Genomic DNA, 10,805 nt, shown 5'->3' on the forward strand with positions numbered 1-10,805 from the left:
TAGTAGAGACCAAATTCTTACTTGCCTTTGGGCAATGACGAGGCAGGCGACGTTTCAACGAGGGAGATTCCTCGCAAATACGAAGGCCAAGTAAGTTCATTGGTGGAGAGACCTAGGGAAGGGTACGCATCACGACTTAAAAAGGGAGAATAGGAGAGGAAACCACGCGCTACCTAAAGAGTTAAAGTCGAACGCGACGAAGGGGAGTATTGAAGTTAGCACACGCAATGTAGCAAAGAAAGCAGAAGCAGACACAAGTATGCAAAGATAAAGGAAATGAACATTTAAGCATAAACCAAGAGTTATAATTACATATGAAAGTTTACAATAGTTGCAAATTTAAGCAAAGGTAACTATGAACAAAGTACGGGGTAAGGGCTATTCTTCGGAGGCCTCCAAAGGCACCAGCTTGCCGTCGACCACTTCATTCAAGGGGCTGCACCCAGAAACGTCGATGCCTGGGTTCACACAAGCAGCCTGAACAAGGGCCTCTGCAAACCCCTCAGCGAAACTAGTGGCAGACTCCCCTACCAGTTTCTCTTCAGCAACTTTGAAATTGGCAGCTTGAGCTACCATTTCTTGGTCCTTCGAGGCCAAGGCAGAAGTCAACTCTTGGACTTTAGCTTAAAGATAGTTGTTCTTAGCGGTTAACCGGGAGCATTCATCAGTTTTGTTCGCAGGTGCGACCTCAGTCTTTCCCAGTGACTGCTCCCGATTCACACACTGGTCCTCAAGTTTCTTCTGGTATACCTTAGAGGTCTCCGCAGCCGCCTCGAGATCAGCAATCTTTTTTCCGAAGAGGCACCACTTCATTAAGGAGCCCAGCTTGGGCTTGAGCCGTCTCATATAACCGTTTGTTGGCCTCTTCCCTTGCTTTCTGCGCCACCCCCAACGAGGCTTTGTATGCTTCCTCTTGACGCCCCCAGTGGGTGGCTAGCCTCTCCTTCTCCTCTTTTAACTTCTCCTTCTCTTCTTTTAAGGAAGCAACTTCCTTCTTCAGTGCTTGGAAGGCAGAGTTTTGAGCAGTTTTGACCCTGGACTGTTTTTGCCAGGCGTAGGCGCAAGACATGAAGGCCCCCATGTAGTAATATAAGCTTTCTCGCTGGGCCCCTTCAACTTGACTGTCTGAGGACTCCCTGGCCAGAAACCCCCTCAACGAATCTTGCATAGGAGGAGGGAGCTCTGGGCAAGCGGATGAATGGTCGTGGCCTTAGTCTCAACCTCTGGGTTCGTCGGATGAGGAGGGGAAGTGGCACTACGGGGATCCTCCCTCAAAGACTCGGCCTCGTGAGAGGAAGAAGTGGCCAAGGTGACTTGTTGAGGGGCATGCTGAATTGTCCTTTGACGCTTGAAGACTTGCCCCTCAGCAGAATCTTCATCATCATCAGTGACCACCACCACCCTTTTCCCTTTGTCAAGGGGGGCTGAGGGAGCTGCGGCCTCGGCCAGCTTAAGAGGCATGGCCACAATGGGAAGAGGGGAACTTGGAGGCTGGTGGAAGGAAGTTTGGACTGGTGGGGTTTACGGAGTCGTGGCAGATTGAGAGTGAGGATGGGGAGAAGCTGGGGACGTGGCAGAGGTCGGAGGGGTAGATGCCAAGGCCCAGTCTTTCGGCCTCAGCAACTGAGCCATCCGCAACCGTCGCTGCCTATCCATCTTGGAATCTGCACCAAGGATACAAAACATGGCAGAGGTTAGGCAAAGGTTAAAATCAAAGCACAAAAGGAGGAGACAAATCATGCATTAAGCAAAGATCCAACAGAAACAGAGGCCAGAAGGTTACAACAAAAAGCATTCGTACTTATATATTTTCCTAGAGCTTCGGCGTTGAACTCTAGATTTATCAGAGTAGCGGTGTCAAAACCCCCCACGTTGGTCAATATTTGGCAAGCCTCTCGGTCGTTCGAGGGCAGTTCGTCCAATGATTTGGGCTTCACAGTTTTTACCTCCTTCACCCAGTATAGGGGAAAGCCGTCTAAGGCGGAGGGGTCGTACTTGGAGCAGCAAACTTTGAAGAATTTGCCTTTCCACCCCTTAAAGGATTGCTGGAATAGGGATAAAAGGACCCTTCCAGGGATGTTGCTGAGGCTGACCCAAAGGCTCTTCCCCTGTTTCTTCACTTCGAAGAAGTGTAGGAAAACGTCAACAGAGGGAGTACACCCAAAGAACCCGCACAGCACGCCAAAAGCCTTGACGAAAGCCCAACCGTTGGGGTGCAGCTGGGCAGGGGCGATGTTAATCTCCGTCAGCAACTCCCTCTCAAATCGGGAAAAGGGCAAGCGCATCTCAATACGCTTGAACACCACTTGATAAAAATAAAAGAAGGGGACCCCGTTGTTAGCCCGTTCGTCCCCACACACGGGCTCCCCTAGAGTGCAAGGAAGCACTGAGATGTCGTTATCGTGCCTTTTCGCGAAGGCGCGGTGATCATAGGTGCTTGGCTCCCCTATATGGTCCCTCCAAGCTTTGGTGGAGACCAAGTCCGAACACTCGTCAAGCAGGTCGTTCGGAGCCCACGGATAGAGGGCCTTATGATTGACGGAGGGGGGTGGAGGGTTGGCTGTTGTTTTAGTGCGTGCCATTGATGAGGAAGTTGGAGAATGAAGAAGAGGAAAGGTTCAGTGAATAGGGTTAAGGCGAAAAAGGGGAAATAAACCCTAAGAAGACCCCTACCCACGCGAGAAATCCAGAAAAGAAGGGAGAACGAAGGAATGCGGAGGAAAGGGGTAGAACATAAGAAATACATAAAAATAAACAATCCCAGGAAGTTATGAGATCAAGACAATGAAGTATAAAGACGATCGGAGCAAAAAGGACCATACCTTTTGTGGTTGGAAGGCGAAAAGGCGTGAGCTTGAACTTTCGGAAGCGAAGAACGCAAGAGTCGCAGGGAAGATGAACAGTGGAGGGAATGCGAAGAGTGAATGAAACAGTGGTTGGGAGCGCGCGTTTTGAAAGATGTAACGTTAACCTGATTAGTGCGAGAGGCGCTAAGTGATGGCCGTGCGATCAAGCCACGTGTCAAAAGATTAAAAGCGTAACTTAAGACGTCACATCTTTAAACGCAGAAAACGTCACATCGGACCCTCAGGTATTGTCAAGTCAAACTGAACGAAGGAATGTCAAGTCAGCAAGAATGCCACGTGGATAATGGCGAGGCCTTAGTCTTTTCGCTGAAACAAGTGTCTGCTCAAGACTGGGGGCTTGTGTACCGTTCCGTCCCCGGGCGTGGACCAAAAGTCAAAGTCAACATGTGGTAGGACCCCTCGTCGGACCCAAGGAAGAAAGTCAACAGATTGGCCGCCTGAGGCATCGCCGGGTTAATGCGTTGCCAATAGAGGACGTCGCCTTGACAAGGCATCGCCTGAGAAAAGCGTCGCCAGGTTAAAACATCGCCAAGTAACGGCGTCGCCGGGTTAAGGCGTCGCCAAGACAAGGCACCAAGCTAAGACATTGCAAGGAGGCTTCGGGCCTCGATAGTTCAGAACAGTAGCAAAAAGGAGAGGAAGGTGGCCTCAGGGTCATAAGTTCTAGTACCAGTAGGGGGTTAACCTGACTCATGAAGTACCCACGCCACTGCTGGGAGACCCTGGGACAGATACGACCCATGAGAGGGCCACGACCAGGGGAGAACCGCGTGCATGGTACGAGAGAAAGGCAGATACACCCCCAGGGCGAGTGACTCGAGTCTGGGGCGCATGAGTTGGCGCCCAGAAATTCACTCCACGCGCCAGATGCACTTCAAGGAAGGAGGACTCACACAATGGATTAACCATAAGTTGGGTTACGGCGCTGTGCGACCCTCCGCACAGAATGATGATCAAGTCAAAAGGACACGTGGCAATTAGCACGTGCTCATTAAATGTTTCAGTGAAAGTTTGCCAAGGTACGCACTAATTCAGTTAAGATTCGAACGTTCCAAGGAACATTTTTATACGCTTTCAATGCACTTCAACGCGCTTTAAATACAGAAGGTATATAAAAAGGGGCCTTGGGTCATTTGAAAAGGATCCGGGTTTTAACCTAGTTCTTGCAGTTTTACACAGAGCACTAAACCTAGTTGTTCTCGCTGCGCACCCACTGTGAGCACAAGGCAATTAGGGCAACACAGTTTTAGTGATTCAGTGATTTCTGACCACCTTCAGAGGGTGCGTCACCTTTGATGTTTCTCGCTAGCTGACTTGATCGTCGGAGTGCAAACGGCCGCGAGGGCGCCCCGTTGTTCACTTCTTTTCAGGTATCGCAGACGGAGAATAACGAAGGTGCCCTAGCTCGCGAGGACAAGCCACGCGCAAAGACGATCCCGGTCAGCCGGCCGAAAGCCCTAAGACTGGTGATAGTGTCGCTAAGACGCACCTACAGTAAGCTTAAGTCACAGTTAGCAAGAGGGGCAGAGAAAATGGAAGTTATATAAAGGGAAACAACTAGCATAACAAGGTACGCATTTCTAGTGCAAGTAACACACAAAGAGAATACACACACAGAGCTCTCAAAGTTTAGTGTTTTTGGTGTTTCTTTGCCCGGTGTATTACTTGAGCGTCGGAGTGCAAATGGTCGCGAGGGCGCACTTTGTCTCTTGTGTTTTCAGGTGGTTCCGTCAGGGAAAGACACGTAAGGAGGAGTGATTCTTGGATGCCCAACTGTCGTGGACGCATGAGATGCCTTATGTCAACCGGCGGGAACATACATTTTGCTCATAAATTGAATTGTATTAAATTTTGGATTAACTGTTGATAGATTTGTAATGGTCAAAGTATCAAATCATTATGTTTTATTTAATTTCATATTAGTGATGAGTTTTATAAAATGGATACTAAATTATAAATATATGGTTTATGTGTTAATTGAAGTTCACTAATAAGATATTTATGGATCCAACGGTTGATTAATTTGTTCTTATAATTAATAGATATGACTATTGATAGTGAGTATGTGTTATTAGCTTTAACTTTATTTATGTACATCATCTAAGAATAATAAGTATTCCTAGTTAATCCATATGTTTTGCTAAGTAATGTTATTATTAGCATCATTATGTTTGTGTACATTAATAGATCATCCATATGAGAATGCATAGAATGGTTGTTTTTTTTTTTTTTAGTTTGCATGTATGTTTAATTTATGACTCGAGTATTACTTTAAGCATTTGTCAATTTGTTCATGTATCTTTACAATTACATGGTATGTTTGTGTAATCATTAAGTTCGTAACAATAACATGTAAGAAAACATAAGAATAAGATTAAAAAAAATTTATTAACACCAAAAGATTTATGTATAGAGAATTTGTCATATTCAGTATTATTTGTACACATAACAATCTCTATATATAAAAGTTAACAGAAAATTGTTAAAACAACTAACCTCTCTAGTCTTCTACTTTATTTTACCATATCGTCTAATTGAGCTCTCGAACAAATTGTTTGTTAATCATGAGATATTAAATCAATCATCGTCACTTTCTTAGTAAATAGATATGAGAATCTCCTATAACACTTCTCATGCATGTTATATGAGATGGTCACTCCTAAGCATTACATAATTACTGAATCGAAAAACTAGAAAGACGTGATGTGATCAATGATAGTGCTAGGACTAATTTTTAGCATGATAAAAGATGGCAAGCGATGATGGTGGGAAAAGGGTGTGAAGTTAATATCCAACCCCTCAAATGTCATAAAGGAATTCTTGAAACAGCTTCATATGATGAGGTGGTAGAGCCATTGCCAAATACAAGCTGCCATCATTTATTGATCTTGGAATTATGATTGTTAGCCCCTCGTGTATAATCCAGCCTAGTCTCATGAAGATCGGTCTTCCCCAACCAAAGTCTGCATCATAGATTGGAAACTTAGCCCAGCTATTGATACTCACATTTGGACACCCAAAAGTATGTGCTCCATGAACAAGAGCATTTAGATAATCCATCCTTGAATTGCTCTAGTTACACAACAAGAGAGGAAAATTTTTGGTGATCAATCTAAGCCAATGATTGCTACTAGCAAAGGAGGTTATAAAAACAATGCTACGACCTATGACAGAGGTGGTGGATACGGAATAAGAAGCTATGGAAGAGGATATACTTCCAAAATTTGCAGTCATTGTGGAAAGACAGTGCATACCATTGATACATACTATAAAAAGCATGACTTTCCACCTCATTTCAAGTTTAAAAATCAGAACCATGATCAAGGTCATACTAATGCAGTTTTTCAGAATTTTAATAATAATGAGCAGAATCATGAAGGTTCAAAGTCAAAAGTGGAGTCTCAACAAATTGGTTTTACTCCTGAGCAGTATCAAACATTGTTAGCTCTTTTACAACAGGTCAAATCCAGTGGCAATGTTTCTAGTCAAGTCTCTATTATTCCTTCCAACATGACAACACAAACTGGTAATAACTTTATTTCTTCCTTCAGTTCTTGGATTATTGATAGTGGTGTTACTAATCACATTGGTTTATCCTTAACTTATTTTACTTCATATAATCAAATTAATCCTATTTCTGTCAAATTACCAAATGGAAATCTAGTCATTGCCAATTATTTTGGAAGTTTTTTTCTCAATCAAAATCGTGTAATAGAAAATATTTTGTATATTCCTTGCTTCACTTTTAATCTTCTTTCAATAGCAAAATTGATTGATAAAATATCTTGTATTCTTACCTTTGACTCTAATGGTTGTCACATTCAGAACAAAAACTCCTTGAAAATTATTGGCTCTGCTAAGATGCAAGATAAACTTTATATACTCAGGATCCTATCTTACCAAACGCTTCAAATCAAACCCATCAAATATACACACACCATCAATACTGTTAATGTCAGTGCTAGTGATCTAGAAACCCTTTGGCATTTTCGATTAGGTCATATTTCAAATGAATGTATTGATGTTATCAAGAATAAATTTCCTTTTGTTAAATATAACAAATATTTTGTTTGTGATGTTTGTCATTTTGCAAAGCAAAATATACTTTAATTTCCTATTAGTACATCTAAATCAAAAAAATGTTTTGATTTGATTCATGTAGATATTTGGGAACCATACTCAATACCATCAATTCATGGTCATAAATATTTCTTAACCATAGTTACTATTCAAGGTACACATGGATTTTAACCATAATAAAAAAAGGAAGTTGTCAAGGTTTTGGAAAATTTTGTTGTTTTTATTCAAACATAATTTGAGACAGCAATAAAAAATAATAAGTGATAATGAGACTGAATTTGTGATGATTAATTTCTTTGTCAATAAAGGAATGGTACATCAAACCTCATGTGTCAATACTCCACAACAAAATAGTATAGTTGAAAGGAAACATGGTCATTTATTAAATGTAGCAAGAGCTCTCATGATACAATCTCATTTATCCAAAATTTATTGGTCATATTCTGTGATACATGTTGCGCATATTATAAACATGCTTCCCACACCTATTTTAAACTATTCTTCTACTCATGAAATGCTTTACAAAACTAAAGAAGATTTTAATGATTTAAAGGTGTTTGGTTCTTCATGTTATGCTAGCACTTTGTCAACAAATAGAAGAAAATTTGATCCAAGGACATCAAAATGTGTTTTATTGGTTTTAAAAGAGGGACAAAATGATATATTTTGTCGAATATTCAATCAAGAGAAATTTTTGTGACTAGGGATGTCGTCTTTTATGAACATGTTTTTTTCCATATCAAAGGGTTCAAGATACTAGCAATGAAACTCACAGTTCTAACATTTATAATCAAATTTCAAGATCAACCTATCTTAAGTCAGCCATCACAAACCATTCCCGCACCTTGTGATAATGTTGAAAATAACAGTGATAATAACTGTGAGTCACACATTAAGGTTCCATAAGAAGTTTGTTCCCATATAGACCAAAACTTCAATGAAGATCATGAAATAGAACAAAATTCTGAATCATATCAATATGTCTGAATGAGTACAAGAATAAAAAGACCAGTTGATTATTTAAAGGATTATCATTGTAATCTTAATGTTTCCAATACATCTTCAAGAGTTAAATATCCTTTGAATTATGTTTTTTCTTATAACAATTTATCATCTTCTTACAAATCTTTTGTTATGTCTCTTTCTTCACATGTTGAGCCAAACACTTATTTTGAAGTTGTGAAACATGACTGTTGGAGAAAACTTATGCAATGTGAGATATATGCTTTAGAGTCAAATCAAAATTGGGAGACTGCTTTTTTGCATAAGGACAAAGTTGCCATAGGTCAAATGGGTATTCAAAATAAAATATAAGGTTGATGGGACAATTGAAAGTTATAAAGCAAGGTTAGTGGCAAAGGGATACACACAAACGGAAGGCATTGACTACCTTGATACTTTCTCTCCAATAGCAAAGATGACCACCATAAGGTTGCTTCTTTCTCTAGCTTCTATCTATAATTGGGAATTGAAAGAATTCGACATAAACAATGCCTTTTTACATGGAGATTTGAAAGAAGATGTATACATGGTTCCTTCTCCCGGATTGACTTCTATTCCACCAAGAAAAGTTTGTAAACTAAAAAAGGCTTTATATGGCCTTAAGCAAGCCAGCAGAGAGTGGTTTGCCAAACTGTCATCCTTTTTGCTTTCTATGGGATATACTAAATCTATAAATGAACATTCCTTGTTCATTAATTCTTCTGAAGGATCTTTTACAACATTATTGGTGTATGTGGATGATATAATATTAACAGGAAATGATAAAGACGAGATTGCTTGAATTAAACAAGCCTTGAATCAGACATTCAAGATTAAGGATCTTGGGGATTTAACATATTTTATTGATATAGAAGTAGCAAGAAGTAAGAAAGGAATAATGGTGAATTAAAGGAAATATGCATTGGAATTGTTAACATATACAGGTCTTTTAGCTTGCAAACCTGCACTCACTCCTATTGATAATCATGAAAAATTCACTTATACTGGAAGTGTTCCTTTCACGGATATTCAAGCCTATAGAAGATTGATTGGAAGGTTTATGTATATCACTAATACCCAACTTCACATAACATTTTTTGTGCAATAACTTTCTCAGTTTCTTGTTAAACCTACAATTGCTCACTATACTGCAGTGATTAGAATTCTCAGATATATTAAAGGAGCTCCAAATCTTGGTTTATTATTCTCTTCCAACGCATGTGCTCATCTCAAAGCCTTTTGTGATAGTGATTGGGGCACCTGAAGTGATTCAAGATAGCCAATGACTAGTTTTAGTGTGTATCTTGGGAATTCTCTCATATCTTGGAAATCAAAGAAGAAATGAACAATATCAAAAAGTTCTTGTGAAGTTGAATACAGGGTAATGGCCACTCTTACATGTGAAGTTCAATGGTTAACTTATCTTCTTCAAGATTTCAAATTTTCTTTTGAGCAACCATCTCTTTTATATTGTGACAATGACTCAGCAAGATACATTGCAACAAATCTAGTGTTTCACGAGCATACGAAACATATAGAAATAGATTGTCATGTTGTTAGGGAAAAATTAAAGAAGGGTCTCATCCATTTGCTTCCCATTTCCACCACAGAGCAATTGACTGACATTTACAAAGCTTTAAGTCCTCAATCTTTCAAGAGTATTTGTTCCAAGCTAGGTCTCATCAATATTTGCTCCCCAGCTTGTGGGAGATATTAAAGGATATATCCTTCATTATAGAGACCATTATATAATACATTGAATATGGTAGACTCTATACACAAATTTTTTCAATGTTAATAAGAGTCATTTCTTTCAATCTTATTCTTGTATTGTCTTATATATTATTGTTAAGAACTCAATAATTTACATCGTCTGTGGGAAAAAGAAAAAGAAAGTCAAAGAAGTTGAAAATATAACCAACAAGTTTGGCATGGAGAACATTTTTGGGACAACGACTTTGGATAATAAAGAATTAAGATAAAAACCATCTTTATACAATAAAAATGTGTTGATGCTCGGAAGGATAATGCAAACATGTCAGTGTCAATGTCTCAGAAAGAAAAGACTAATATAATCAACAAAGCTAAGAGCCCCATAATTTAGTGTTTTTGGAACAACAAACCTAATGTTACTTATGTTCATTCACATAAGCATTAGGCTAAGTTTGTTTGACTTTTTCTAAGTCTTATAATGGACTTTCTCTTTATTGTTACTAACATTAGTAATAGCAACAGGTTTTTAAACTTGAAAAACCAAATCAAGATCCAACACATATAAGTGAAATTGAACTTGTTTACTCCAATAAGAAATTCAACTCATTAAAGATTGAAACAATCATGTCATGTAAATATAGAGACACATGAACAAATACCTTCAATTCACACATGCTTAACATTAATACTTTTGAGTCATAAATTAAACATACAATGCAAACTCAAACAAAAAAAACAAGCATTTTATACATACTAATGTTCTCATTTGGGTGATATATTAATACACAAAAACATAATAATGTTAGTAATAACCTTATTTGATAAGAAATATGCATTAATTAAATATACTTATTTTTTTTGGATTATAAACTAAACTAAAGCTACTAACACATACTCACTATCTAGTCATATCTATTAATTATAAGAACAATTAATCAACCCACTATGATTTTTGTGACGGTTACACAAGATTTTTGTGACGGTTCTGATGGTGATAAAAGAACTCTGCACTTTCTATGTTAGTTGAAAAACTGTCATATTAGGTTGACTTACTATGATTGTTGTATATAAACTGTCATAAAATGTGTAAAATATCTGTCATAGTATGTTCAAACAGAACTTTCTATGCCTGGTATTTCATGAACAATTATAAAAAATATGACT

This window comes from Phaseolus vulgaris, chromosome 5 (assembly GCF_051622355.1).
Source record: "Phaseolus vulgaris cultivar YP4 chromosome 5, ASM5162235v1, whole genome shotgun sequence".
Lineage (NCBI taxonomy): Eukaryota > Viridiplantae > Streptophyta > Magnoliopsida > Fabales > Fabaceae > Phaseolus > Phaseolus vulgaris.